This window comes from Pseudonaja textilis, chromosome 2 (genome assembly GCF_049901715.1).
Source record: "Pseudonaja textilis isolate UNSWEBS1 chromosome 2, rPseTex1.2, whole genome shotgun sequence".
Classification (NCBI taxonomy): Eukaryota; Metazoa; Chordata; class Lepidosauria; order Squamata; family Elapidae; genus Pseudonaja; species Pseudonaja textilis.
In genome coordinates, this window is record NC_141991.1 from 200,831,454 (window position 1) to 200,846,501 (window position 15,048).

At 37.3% G+C, this 15,048-nt stretch overlaps 1 protein-coding gene across 8 annotated transcripts in view; it reads right to left on the minus strand.

Annotated features, from left to right (window-relative positions):
- SEMA4D (semaphorin 4D) overlaps positions 1-15,048 on the minus strand; it is a 106,094-nt gene that overhangs the window by 73,985 nt on the left and 17,061 nt on the right. The window contains exons 1-2 of one of the 8 annotated variants that reach the window (XM_087926856.1): positions 11,337-11,361; positions 8,669-8,744 (exon numbers count right to left, since the gene is read on the minus strand). The exons of 6 other annotated variants lie outside the window; for them this stretch is intronic. The gene's annotated coding sequence lies outside the window, so the exon portion shown is untranslated. Of the gene's footprint in view, positions 1-8,668; positions 8,745-11,336; positions 11,362-15,048 lie in introns of those variants that run through there. One more of the 8 variants, XM_087926854.1, reaches the window with a different exon arrangement.

Genomic DNA, 15,048 nt, shown 5'->3' on the forward strand with positions numbered 1-15,048 from the left:
ACAATTTGAACTGAGCAACTGAATTTCTTTGTGAAACTTAGAATGAAAATGGATAAAATTTCCCTTTCAATGCTTTTTACTTAATTGAAATATCCAAAGTATTTAATGAAGTCCCTATGAAAGGAAATGCTTTAGAATGGAAATGTTTCTTGAGGTTCATCACTTAAGATTCATTGTGCTGAGTACCTGATACTTTTTTTCATTAGGACACATTTATTTTTTAACAATAAATGAGAAAGTAAATGTTTTAGTTCTGCAGCTTATTAATAGTTTGCGAACAGAGGCGTGTCTATTTATCTTACCCCTGAAAAAGTGTCCATAATAATGTACTAATTAGTAGTCATATTATTCATTAGTCTATATTTGTTAATGAAAAATAATAGGAGGCTCAGTTTTTTATTTGGAAAAGAATATTTCCAAAAGTCAAGTTTTCTTTATAACACAAGGATCACAGGATTACAATCCAGAACAAATTTACTGAAATGAAACTCATATCTCAATGCTTAAATATTTTAAAGCCAGTGAGGAAATGGCTGGCAATGGAACTAGGGGGTCTGCTTTCTTACATGCAGTATTATTCAAAACAAAGGCTATGTATCGTCTAAGAGTTTTAATTATTTGACCTATAGAGCAGTCATTACATTAAAAAACAAAAATCTAGGCACAGCAGGACAGGGTCAGGATTTGCTATTTAGCATATCCCATTTACATCACAAACCCAGTTAAATATTATAGGCCTAACAATTAACTAATTCCCTTCTGTTTGTAAACCCTACCAAAAGGTAATCCTTGGTCTTGCAAAAATAGACTGCCTGATTCCTGGTCATCTATGGGCATAAGCAAATGTGTAATGATATCATCAGATGATGCAATTGATATACTTGCATTAGATGTCATGACATTACTTGCACAATAGTGTCATACTATATGTTCAACATTCTATCTATTAATTGAAATAACCCATTGTTTGAAACTGGCTTATTTCTGTTAACTGTATTTAAGGTGTTACTGCAGAGCAAGTCATGCTTAGTATTAAAAATAACAACTCAAAGCAAATTTCCAAACGTTTCCACCACAGGGACACTGGGAGAACTCAAGTCTTTTTTTTTTGTAGTTTTATTTTATCCCTAGCAAGATTGAGATGGTTGCGCTTTAAAACCAAATCAGTCAATGAAAATAGATAGATCTCCAGATACTATTACTGATCCCCAAAGCAAAGTGCTTTCATGTTAAAACATGAAATAAGTCAATGCTAAGTTACCCCAAATCACAAACCGAATAGCAAATTATAGAATCTCCTAATTAGGCTTGAGCTTATTTAATTAATTTGTTATATCAATCTCTCATTGTTTCTTTGAAATGTCAAGGCAGTTTACCTTTCATTTTACCCCTATTATGATACTTGTTGCAAAATTGGTTGACTGGGAGAAAGTTAAAAAAAATCAGTGCATTTCTATGGCAGATGTCTTGACACAGTGTATCCAATCTGACATCTAACAAGTATACCAAAGCAACTCTCATTAACTGCATAAGTGTGATCATAAATATGTCTAGATTTTACATTAAAATCATTTACTTGTAAATAAATATATTAACTGACAGGCAATACCTAGTGGGAAGGGAAACAAAGCCAGGAATATTCATCAATCACTTCCCTTAAGTTGCCCCACACGAAGACTGAAAAGATGGCTTCAATTGCAGGCCTCAATGCTAAGACAGACAATCTATTTTGGCAAATGGCACTTTCCAAACCTAGAAAGCTAAGCAAAATGATTCTCCCATAGCAAGAATTGTTAAGCTATCATATGGTTTCAACAGGAGCAGATGGAGTTGTAAAGCACAGCATGCCAGAACAAGATCCAAGGCATTAAATGTTCTATGAAATACTACTTGTATTGTCATTCTGTTGAGTTGGCCTCCAGAATGGCACAATTTTAGCAATGTATGACATTTATTAAAAGGAATGGGTATATTTTCTCAATCCTCTATGTGAACATTACTCAATGTAGGCTGAAGCAACATAAACACAGTGGAAAGAATAAAGAGTACTTTGTCTAAAATACCCAATGGACAAACTGTCTAAATCATTTGCATGTTGAAAATAGTAATTGTCCTCCTTGGTGAACTTTCTTTTTTCATACTATTTGAACGGGGGTGTGCCTTTGAGCCACTGTTGACTCCTGGAGATTTCCCCCGTAGTTTTCTTAGAAAAGTTTTTACGAACCGATTTGCCATTAGCTGCTTTTTGGGGCTGAGAGTGTGCATGAGCCTGTGTGGCCCAAGGTCACCCCAGCTAGTTTTGTTTCCAAGGAGGGACTAAAACATACGGTCTCCCAGTTTCCAGACTAATGTCTTAAGCAGCAAACTGGTTTTCATTTATACATATATACAAGCACAATTCTAATGAGGAAATTGAAAAATAATCACAACGCTGCCATTTAACCCAATAAGCTAGAAAATACCTTCAATACACCTGTGAAAAAGGAGAGTTGAAACAAACCAATAATTTCCACAGAAGGATTTTCTACATTTTGAGGTAAAGCAGGCTGCTACAATGGGATTCTGTGTGTTGGTGTCTGCAGTTGCGCTCACTTCTTGAGCAGCTTCCAAAGCAGTTCTCCTAACCACAGGTCATCCTTGTCTCTTTAAGGTTTCAAGCAGAAGATGTCTTGTACTCCCTAATGTATAAATGTAGCCCATAATTAGTAAGACAGTTCCTACCTTATCGTTAAAGAGTCTAAAAGGCATAACCCAAAATGGGAAGGGAGGAATAGTAAAACAAGGTCAATTATCAGTTTTAAATGTCTTACCATACCCAACAGGACAGAAGCAGAGCAGATTGGAATGACAGTTGCTATTGGGGAAAAACAAACAGCAGCTGGTTTCTGCATGAAAATGTGATTCCAGAGTCCTGCACTTCTCTCCAGCTCCTATCAGGTATATAATAGGGATGCTTCTGTAGCTAATATATTTCTTTTGTATAATTTTACTGATTTAAAATTGCCTGTTCTGATGTACCATCCCTAACTCCAGTTAAGTGAATGATGGTTAACTTAATTTGATTTGGTGTTTAACTTCTTTTTCTTAGTTTCTAATACCTTTAAATTGCTGTTTATTATTTAAACTGGGAAATTGTAAACACGCATATGTGAGCTATGGGCAGGTTCACATGGACTTTTCTTGCTCAGACAACCTGTCAAATAGGAAATTGGACTAGACTACCCAAGAATGGTTGTTACCTTATTCTCACATGTCACAACACCTAAAACAAATGCAGATCACTCCAAATATAGTTGGAATCTGGAATTCTACCTCTATTGTAATTACCATCTCAAACATAATTTGTTTTGTTTTTTTAATTCTAGAAAGCACTCTATTTGAAAAGCATGGCACTATTCTGTTGCAAATGAACAAGATAGAAATGCACTTATGTATTAGCATTTGCTTTATGGAGTTGGAGTGTGTGCGTGTTTGTATTGTTACTTGTTTTAAAATGTTTTTAACAATTTATAAACTACCCACAATCACTGGGAGTCAGGCAGTATATACATTTAAAATATTGATATCAATTTAATATTTGTCTCAAATTATGATGTATAAATTTCTTTGTACAAGGATGGGTGAATGTGGATGCATACATTGCTTGTAGGCAGATTAATCCAACCTCTTAGCCCTGATACCTATCTATTCCTTTAACGTAATCATAACGGTAACAAGACATATTTCTCATACCTATAAACAACACTATAGCACAAATCTGCAATTCAGTTTAAATGGTTTATAAACATTTTTAGTACACACTGAAGCCTGCATTGTTTTCCAACCATACCCATTCCTTTTAGGCAGAAAGATAAATGGTCAACAGAAAAGACAGAATATTTAAATTATTTGCACGGTAGGATATTAAGACTTTTTATGGCTGAGTCATGATATCTGCATGCCTACAAGCATTACCACACCTCAGGCTATCAACTTTTTCAATCAAAAAGAAGAAAGAGTCAAAGACTGACTAATTCATTACTGTATAAACTGTAGTTTGCAATTTGTAAGCTTTCAAGTTACCACATGAAATATTTTGTTGCAACAGTCCTCTGGGGTAAATTTATGTCTTCACCTTCTTGCCAGGTAATATTGTATGACTAAGCAACATGACAAAGGACAGACAGCTACTTAACTTCTAGGGATAATGGCATTTCCTGCTACTCATGCCCTCTTGTAATGTTAAATTGTAAAGCTTTTGAACAAAAGCCAAAACAAAAGCCAGCAGCCCTTTTGAACTTAAGGCATTTTTTTTCTTTCCTCCAATGGTGCATTTTGCTAAATTTCAGCACAGAAGATTCTTATTTGAATAATACTGTTTTGTCTGATGCTGATCCTCTCAACCCTAGATTTTGCTATATTGTAATTCAGATTAGTTAACTGCCTCCAGTTTCAATGGGTCTCAACCCCAGCCTGTCTAAATGGCAGGCAGAAAGATATCCTGGAAGAAATGCAATCAGCAAAATTAACAGGGCATTAGATTGCTTACCTCACTACTGAAAACATGGGGGTGAAAATTAGATGATGAAAAATATTCAGTCTGGCCTGGTCAATGTTTTTTTAAATGTTTTTGATGAAAAAAATAAGATGAATGTGTATCAACAAATAACCAAGGACTGACTCTGAAGCCCTCAAAAAAGAAGTAGCATCATTAACACTTTGAAGACAGGAGAACTCTTCACCTTACCACATTTTTGAATTCAATACTTTAGTAACAATAAGGCTCTTAAAAGCAAAGCATGGAATAGCAATATAGGAATAGCAATATGAATATACGGAAATATACATCTGACATATTGAAACCTAGTCAGCTCTTCCTCTAGGACAGGGTTATCCAATATCCATTATTATTATTACGGTTTGTTAAAATAGTATTTGGTCCATGAACTATCTGAAACCACTTTACTATGGAAATACCCTGTTTCTCCAACAATACGCCCTCCCCCAATAGGAAGTCCCAGCATGTTTTATAGGCATGAAATGAAATTAAGCCCCTCCCCCCAAATTAAGGCCTATATTAAAACATGCGAAATGGGGGGGAATGGTGGGGGGCCTTAGGCGTTAGGAAGTACTTTTGTTGCACACCCGGATATGGTGCTGCCTGCATTGACCCCGATACAAAGTGCCCCACCAACGCAGAGGTCAATATCCAAGCCGTCACCGCCCGCCCACCCAAAGATGCAAGGGGGGGGAATTAAGTCACCCCTGAAAAGATGGCCTAGCCATTTTTTCGGGGCTCAAAAAAAAAAAAAAAAAAGACCTGGCCTTATTATATGAGAAACACGGTAGTTAAGCAACGCAGTATAGATTTAGTAAAGATAAGCATCTTATTACTACTCCATGATATATAAATTAAAATAATAAAAACATAAAATCAACAAGTACATAGGCACTTTCAGGATAAAATATTTATCATTTTTCAAATGAACAAACTCTTATAAAATTGCTTATAGCAAGGGTGTCAAACTTGCAGCGTCATGTGATGTATTGGAACTTTTTTCCTTTCCTAAACCACGCATGGTGATGGCCAGCATGTGACGCATTGAGCCCACGGGTCAGGAGTTTGACAGCCCTGGCTTATAATGTCCAACTTCAGAAAACCAGTCACTATTTCTCCCTTGATTCCTTTTTCACACATTTTTATTCTGTGGGATTGACAGGATTACAGACTATAGTAATGATATTTAACATTTTACTGTGAAGAAGTAATTATGTAATATACCGAGTTTTTTAAAAAAATCTCTTTATTTTAAATTAATTAATTAAATTTAAATTAATACCGTATGTACTCGAGTATAAGTCGACCCGAATATAAGCCGAGGCACCTAATTTTGCCACAAAAAAACGAGTTTTTCAGCACATTTTTTGTGCTGAAAAAAACCCCCTCGGCTTATACTCAAGTGAGATTCCCTTCTGAAAAAAAAAATGGTGTGGAGCTCCGGAGCTGGGCAGCCGCTTCCCTGCTTCCGTGTTTCCTTTGCAACTTGTAAGCATGGGGGTAATCGGAAGCAGAAAAGTTCTCCCATGAGGATATATTGTTTTTTCTTTATTTAACTGTTTTGGGGTGGGGAAGACCCACCGTCATGTGAGAATGCTCAGACACGAAATCTATCCGCCTGAAAATAAGTGTGTGTGTGTGGGGGGATTTTAACAGAGGGAAGACATAGGGAGAAGGCAAGAGCGATGGAAGATCCTTCAGAGGAAACTGAGGGGAGACTCACCCTGGTCCAGATGAGCCCCTTCCCCACCCCTACGGAAGCAGAGGCAACCAGCAAGGGCAGGCAAGCCCGCCGCGCGGACTCTGTCCTCGCTCCCACCCACCCACCCAAAGCCCCCCAATCGCGCAGCCCAGAATCGCCCTCCCCTCAGGGGGCAGCAACGACGCCCAGTGTTTCCTGAAACAAGAAACGGCTCGCTGGTTGTTTTCTGGCTCTAGGCTCGCGATCTCAGAAAACAACGCGAGCCGCTGCCACCACCTCCTCCCCTCCTCCCGAGCGGACTGAAAGCAGCTAGGGCTGAGGAAACGAAGCCACCTCGGCTCGCGTTGTTTTCTGAGATCACGAACTGCTGCCACCACCACCTCCTCCCCCTGAGCAGACTGAAAGCAGCTAGGGCTGAGGAAACGAAGTTACCTCAGCTCGTGTTGTTTTCTGAGCCTAGAGCAGGGCGCTTTCATTGCACGGCAGAGCTTCTTGTTTCAGGAAACACCGGGCGTCGTTGCTGCCCGCTGAGGGGAGGGCGATTCTGGGCTGCGCGATTGGGGGACTTTGTGGCTTTGGGTGGGTGGGTGGGAGCGAGGATGGACGGAGTCCGCGAAGCTGGGCTTGCCTGCCCTTGCTGGCTGCCTCTGCTTCCTTAAGGGCGGGGAAGGGGGCTCATCTGGACCAAGGGTGAATCTCCCCCTCAGTTTCCCCTGAAGGATCTTCCATCGCTTTTGCCTTCTCCCTATGTCTTCCCTCTGTTAAAATCACACACACACTTATTTTCAGGCGGATAGATTTCATGTATGAGCATTCTCACATGATGGTGGGCCTCCCCCCCCAAAAAAAACAGTTAAATAAAGAAAAAACAATACCTCCTCATGCAAGAACTTTTCTGCTTCCGATTACCCCCATGCTTACAAGTTGCAAAGGAAACACGGAAGCGGCTGCCCAGCTCCGGAGCTCCACACCATTTTTTTTTCAGAGGGAATCTGACTCGAGTATAAGCCGGGGGGGTTCAGCACAAAAAATGTGCTGAAAAACTCAGCTTATACTCGAGTATATATGGTATATCATTACTCAGTTTTTAAATAAATCTTGAGTTTATTTATTGATGAAATGCCTTTTTAATAATGCTGTATGTGACAATGGACGTGTGCTGATGATTCACTAGCCCTGAGTTATTTAAAGGATGGCTCCAATTGATTTCCATGGCAATTTGAAGTTATCACTCCTCCAGCTAAGGAAAACAACAAGCGTGAGGCTGTTAATATCAGAATGTCATTAAGTTATTTCCTTTATCTCCTTCCAACAAATTAATCACATTACACAGAGGGGGGAGGGAGGGAGAGAGGGGGGGGAGAGAGAGGGAGGGGGGGGGAAGGAGATACACAACTTGAAAACTCACAATATTTCAGATTTCTCACCTGGTTACTAACAATATTGAAAGCAGAATTCTGTTGCTGCAAGATAAAATTATCTCTCCATACATCTGATTTATATAGCCACCCATTTTACAAAATGACTCTAGATCAGGGGTGTCAAACTTGATTTCATTAAGGGCCACATCAGGGTTGTGTTTGACCTCTGGGGGGCCAAGGTGGGCATGGCCAGCTTGACATCACTCGTGTCAGGGGCGCCTGTGGTGGCCTGAGAGCTCTGCCAGCAAAAATGAGTTCCTGAGCTCCATTTTCACTGGCAGAGGCACTGTGGGCCAGTCCTTCACTGCTTCCAGGGTAGCCCCTTGGGCCAGATCTAAGCACCCTGCGGGCCACATCTGGCCCTGGCCCTTGAATTTAATACCTCTGCTCTAGATAGTGTACAACAATATACTAAAATAATAAATACACAAAAACAGTCACTGTAAAATTTAACATTAAAAAAAAAACCCTATGGCACAGGAGAGAGTAGTTATCAGCCACAGTGATAAAACTACTCTAAGATTTCACAGAACTCATGGGATCCCCAGGGCTGGTGACAAAGCCAGATCAAGGCAATGGAGCTAAACTCAGAGGGGAGGGAATGTTCCATAATGCAGGTACCATGAACTTCAGGAGAAAGTTTACTCCAAAACAATTTTAAATACTTGCAAGATATTTTGGATATTTTAAAGTCTCTTTATCTCCTGTACTAGACCAAGGAACAAAGGATTTGACTGATTTTACCTTCTTTTCAAAATCCATGTTTCAGAAATCGACAAAAAGGAATATATCACTACATACACATATTCAAGGAAAGTTCTGCCTGGCATACGCTACAGTATTAATCAATAAAAAAGAAAGTTAAAAAAGAGAAATAGAAGAGGAATCAGCAACTTTATGATGTGCTGGATGCCAACTTTTAAGAACTTTGTAATAAACAGTAAATATTAAAACTATTTATATAGTTTAATATTTATTTATTCTCAATTTTATATCCTGTATATGTACCTTCAAGCGTTTCCAGAAATGTAATTATGCAAATGTCTGAATAGTTTTTTAAGCATATTGAAGATTTTCTTTTTTCCTAAGGAGAAAAGGAGAGAATGAATATAACAGTTCCAACCTGGGTAGTTAAGTATGCTAAGCCCTATTACTAGAGACATACCTGTGTGGCACGCATTTAAACCAAGATATCCTAAATTTAACACTTTTAAAAATAGACAAGAATTATTTTTGTTACTAAGTATTACCACAGTTTCTGCATGAAGAAATATTAATTTACAGAAATACTTCAGGCAGACGTACTTTATCAAGACATTTTGGCCTTTAAAGCCAAAATGGCAACACAAGCAATTTTGCTTTAATGAGGAAAAAAGGGAGAGAACTATCAACCTTTCTCTCCATCCTATTTATCTGAATTGAACCCTGAAAACTTTTTAAATGTTTAAATTTTCATTTGTAAAATCCTGATCTTATGAAAAAGTATCTGCAACTATCTTTATGTGATCAAAACCATCATGGTGGTGAATTCTCTAGATGGCATAAACAATCTATATACAATCTACAATCTTCTAGTCAGCAGTTTGTGGCTTCTTAAGAGAAATGGCCATAAACAACTGCTCTGCTTTCTTACATACAATTACAATTTCCCCCCCAAAAGGGGTGAGGACCGGTTTTGGTGGGGTTGGGGAAAAAAAAAATTAATGAAGGCCATGCTAACATAGTCTGGATTTGGCTTAATCCAGATGCTAAGCATTGTATTACACGTGTAAAGCCATTATCTGTCCAATGAATGGCTTTGTACAATGTATAAACCAGGCTACTGAAGTATCATGATTTACAAGACTTGAGTAAAACAAACGATAGTTTAGGACAGGGCTCTCAAACTCCCAGCCCACGGGCAGGATGCATTACGCGCTGGCCACGCCCATACCCAGTTTAGTGAAGTGGGGAAGTCCCGATACTTCATGTGACATTGCCATGACCGCGGGAGTTTGATACCCCTGACTTAGGACAATGTAGACATTCATCTAATCTTAACTATACTTTCTGAATCAAATTAGTATAGTTAATGTTACTTTTTCATTCTAAATGGTGGTCAATATAGAAAGGAATTAAAAAAATTTAAGTCTTCTCTGATCCCAAGCTTAATACTAAGCCTAAATCATATTAACATGCTTTGCCTTACTGAAAAATCTGTGTATAAAGAACAGATTTTAATTCACTCTGAAAAGACAAATATCAATAGGCTCATCCTACCCGGTTTTGTAGTAATATTTTTGGTATATAACATTCTCCCTCATCTCCCCCCACCCCCACCCAAATGCAATCTTCAGTAAAGCCACTGTATTAAATGAAATGCATTTCTTGGTAACTTAATTATAATTTTATTTTTTAAAAGCTGTTTCGCAGGCAGCTTAAATGCACAAAAATATTTAATTCATGAATGCAAATCAAATGTTTGAAAAGAATTCACACTGGGACAACTATGAACCCGAATGCAATTTAATAATAACCTTTATTAGCATGCTTCTTAGCCTGGTTCCTTGTAATCTTTCTACTCAAGCGGAATTATGCAAATACCAATGCTTTCAAAATCTCATACACAAGAAACTGTACAGTTTCATGTTTTTGTTTGGACTATTTGAAGATAAAGACTTTACTTGAGTCCAGGCAATTGAGATTTGCTATCGAGTGGAAAGATCCTGAGAAAACTCCTGAGAATGACAAGATTCTAAAGACTATTTTAAATTTTAAATCCATTGCAGTCCAACAGCACTTGACATCAATACTACTTTCTTTACTTTAAAGCAAAACAAATCCAATATTGAAAGGAAAGGTCAAACATTCATTGTGACTGTACCAGCCTTGGCAACACTGTTCAAATTATAATGGGCGGATATCACGTTATCACATTTTATATTACATTAGTAAGTTAAAGTTAACAAAGCAATCCCTGCGCGTTATCGAATTTTGCTAATATTCCAAAGTACATTTATTATTTTTAAAAGCCTCACTGAATTCTAATGACATTTGTTCTAACGATCTATCATTGAAATCATTGACTTAACTGGCTGAGCTCAAGCCTATTAAATAAGAGTCTGTTAAGTCTCTTTAAATTTAATATACATAAATTTACATAAATTTAATATACATAATAAGCATATGTTGGATTGTTATCTAAATCTTGCATAGGGAATTACCCATTAAGCAGCTCACTTTTTGTGTACTTGGGTAAGAATGGAAACAAAAATGTAATTGGATCTTACTGTCTCCTGTCTTAAACTGTATATCATAATTATCTCTCTGGCTCCAAATGAATTCTTTAAGATTCCCACTGGAAGTAGTCAGTGTCGCTCTAATCGCTTGCCAGAAAAGGAGCAATTAGAATCATTTTTTTTTCTCTTCACAAGCATACTGGCTCCAAAATATTTCATTTTCCATCTAGAAATTGAATAAATGTCGATTATCATATTCCCAGACTCCAAAAATCAGCCTGGTTGATGGCAAAATGGCAGGAAAGATATGGACTTTCAAACTCTATGACACAATCTAGAGGTCATTTATAAATATTTGTAGTCTAGAACTGGTAACCCTAATATACTGTATGTACATTTATTTTACAAAAAAAAAATAGTGGATGTGCTCACTATTATTAAACATACATTTGCCTTACCTTTTGTTTTTACATTTTATAATGCGGTGTCACTTGTTGAGATGGGCAGCTATAGAAATCAAATAAATAAATCAATTCTATTAGTAAGGTTGCACAGCTTTATGGAAAACAATTCAACATCTTAAACTCTTGTGTCAATCTTCCAGTGGAATCATTTCAAAGTAGTAGGACCGGTGTCAAATATTAGGCAATCAAGTCTTCTTGATAAACAAGATTTCACATTTTCACATGAGACATTTGTTTTCACTCATCATGATGAAACTTCCTACAAAACATGTCGTAAATACATGAACCCAGCCTGTGGAGTCCTACTTAGTGACCACAATTGGGACCAGCAATTCAGTGATTAAACAATGTAATTGCTAAGCGAATGTCCTTAAGATCTTACTTCAGTTTTCCTTGGGTTTACGACCAGAAAAGGTGATAAATGCAAAGATTGGTCATAAAGTTACTTTGTCATCACTATCATAACTGAAATAGCTGCTAAACAAGGCAGTTACTGTAATGCATTGTGTATCCATTCATTCTATCAATATTTTTTAATTAAAACTGATATTTTTTTATTGTTGAGTTTAAATTGAGAGTTTAAAGCAACATTAGAAAAAATAGTTTACCACCAGTTTGGTGGTTGTGGCTTGGTGGGTGTGCTTGGTGTGTGCGCACACTATGCACACACGTGTGCCAAACACACACTTTGCACAGGCACAGGCTTTCCAACTCACCTCCTGCAATCCTGCACTCTCCCGTCGCTTCAGCAGCTGACGCGTGGGAATCTGCTATGCCGCACAAAGCAGCTGTGCTTCAAAGCAGGGAATAAAGGTCAATATGGAAGCCTAGGCGAGTCAGTGGGCCCAACAGCAGCTCCAGCAGCTCCTCAGAGGGAACCGGTTTGGTCTCCACCAATCTTCGGCGCTACCAGTACAGCAGAACCAGGCCAAACCAGTAGAATACCACCACAGAAATAGACACTATCACCGAGGACACATGAACCTACCTCACCGGAAAATTTACAAGGAAATACAGCCAGGAATTGTTAAGAGATTGACATGAGCAGGAAGATATCAGTCCTATCTAATCCTCCAAGATGTCTTCAATGGTTTTTGTTCAACTATTAATGAAGTGGGCCCCCATTCTCTTCGTCTTATTTAAAGGTGTAAAAAGATGGCTCTGCGGACTTTCTTGAAGTGTGCAATGTAGCATGCAGCCATGGGGCTGGTCAGTGCCCTGAAAGACCTTCCCCTGCCTTTTGATTAATTTTTAACATTCCTTGGATCTTTCAAACTATATACTGTTTTTATGTTTTTAATGTTTTATTGTACTCTGCCCAGTCTCTTTGGAAAGGGCATGAATGATTCTTAAATGTAAATTAAATAAATAGAATAAATTTGTGATAATGATTTGATACAATAAACATTCTACTTCTAAGTATTCCTTGAATAGTTAGCTGTACAAGTATAAACACCATCAGAACAGTGATTATTAAAATATAAAGCATACTTTTTACTCCAAAAGTGAAGATGAATTCGTAGGAATTTTGTATAAATTAAGTTTCAATCAAGGCAAAAATACACCAAAAAAAAGTGACCAAGAGCAATTAATCATTAATTTGGCAACCAAACAGAAAAAGCTGTCATCCTGTTTTAAAAATGAGTTTCCTTTCAAACACAAATAAAGTAAGAAATATCTACTTTAGTTCTAAAGTAGATATAGAACTAAGAAATACGTATATAATAACAAACCCATAAATTCTGACTGCTTATGATGCTATTTCAAAAAATGCCTTAAATCTGTCCATCAAGCCCACTCTGATGTAGATCTTTGTGACAGGAAATCTCAGGGATTGAACTTGTGATCATCTCATATTTTTGCAATTAAGGTTTCCCTTCTAAGCCAATGCAATGCGAGGAAGAAGGTATCACTCATCTCTGCTTGACACAGATTATTAACATGGGTACATGAGAGAAGAGCACAGGAAGATAAAGTTTCAGCTCTCATTGAATAGACAATGCTGGAACTGAGACACATTTTTAGCTTAGTCTAACTAATGGAGTAATTAGAAGGAAAAGTTGGAACTATCTATCAATCACCCAAGCTCCTTTAAGGATTTAAACTAATAAAAATGATAATTCATTTGCCCTGAAAAATCAACATTAATTTAAATGTTTTAGGGACTACAGAGTTGTAAAAAGTGAGGTTTTCTTTGTTTTCGTCAACTTACTAATGTTTTAAAATCTTAAGACTAAAACAGAAAATCTAGATCTAACCCAGCTAGTTTTCTCCTCTTCTCAAAACAGTAAAGCAAGCCATCACTGAAATAGGATCTGGGAGGTTTAAAATTTACAGATGTACTGGTTTTGACCCCAGAACAATTGCTTCAATTTCATGATGGGTTATTACGAACTAACAGTAATACTACAATGATAGCAATGGAATTCAACACAATAACCTCAAATCAGCAAATTACAATGTGGAACACATGAATCAACAGCAGACAAGTCTGTGATTTATGTATAGCAATATAGGGAAAGAAAAGAATAGGCAAGAAAAAGAAAAAAGAAAAAAAATTGAGATGTCTTTGTAAACACCACTGGATTCTTGATGTGACATGTTTGTCTTGATAAAGTGATGTAAAAATACATATGAACTTATACATAAAGTTCCCAATGAAATATCTGAATCATCTGTCTTTGGTGATTCTCAGTCATCCAGGTCATAGTTGTCCCAAATGTGCTTTTTCAAGAGGCAACTGGACTTTCTTATTTTTCCTTGAAGACATTTCGCTTCTCATCCAAGAACATTCTTCAGCTGAAGCTTTTTGGATGAGAAGCGAAACATCTTCAAAGAAAAACAAGAAAGTCCAGTTGCCTCTTGAAAAAGCATCTTTGGGACACCTGGATCATTTATTAACTCAGATGTACTAAGGCCAACCCCATTTTTCTTGTGAAATATTTCACAAGAAGAGTCCTCCACTCTTCTACTCACAACAGACTACCCTATGCCTCCACAGACTTGAAATTTTAGGATTAGATAACTTAGAACTACATCGCCTTTGATCTGACCTAAGCGTAGAACATAAAATTATCCATTACAATGTCTTACCTGTCAATGACTACTTCAGCTTCAACCTCAACAATACACAAGCACACAATAAATACAAACTCAGGGTAAACTGCACAAAACTCAATTGCAGGAAATATGACGTCAGCAACAGAGTGGTCAATGCCTGGAATACTCTACCTGACTCTGTGGTTTCTTCCACTAACCCCAAACCCTTTACCTCAGACTATCTACTGTTGACCTCACCCCATTCCTAAGAGGTCTGTAAGGGGCATGCATAAGCGCACCAACGTGCCTACCATCTCTGTCTTAATGTTCACTTTTATTTGTATCTATTTCATGTATTAATAATCATATTTATACTTATAAATATTATCAAATGCATGCTTAACAGAATAAATAAATAAAATAAATAAATATTATATTCAACAAAAGTATTTTGTACAAAATAAAGATCTATATTAATAATTTGTCTCATATTCTAATATTTTTCAGCAAGCACTGATACAATCAGCATTCTACTGCAAACTGCTTGCCAGAAAGGAAGTAGGCAAAACCATGCAGACAAAGTGATGGAAATAAAAGTTAATGTTTAAAAGAATAGAAAGCACTGCGATTTGAAAGCTACCTCCTCCCCACAAATCCTGTAAAAAGT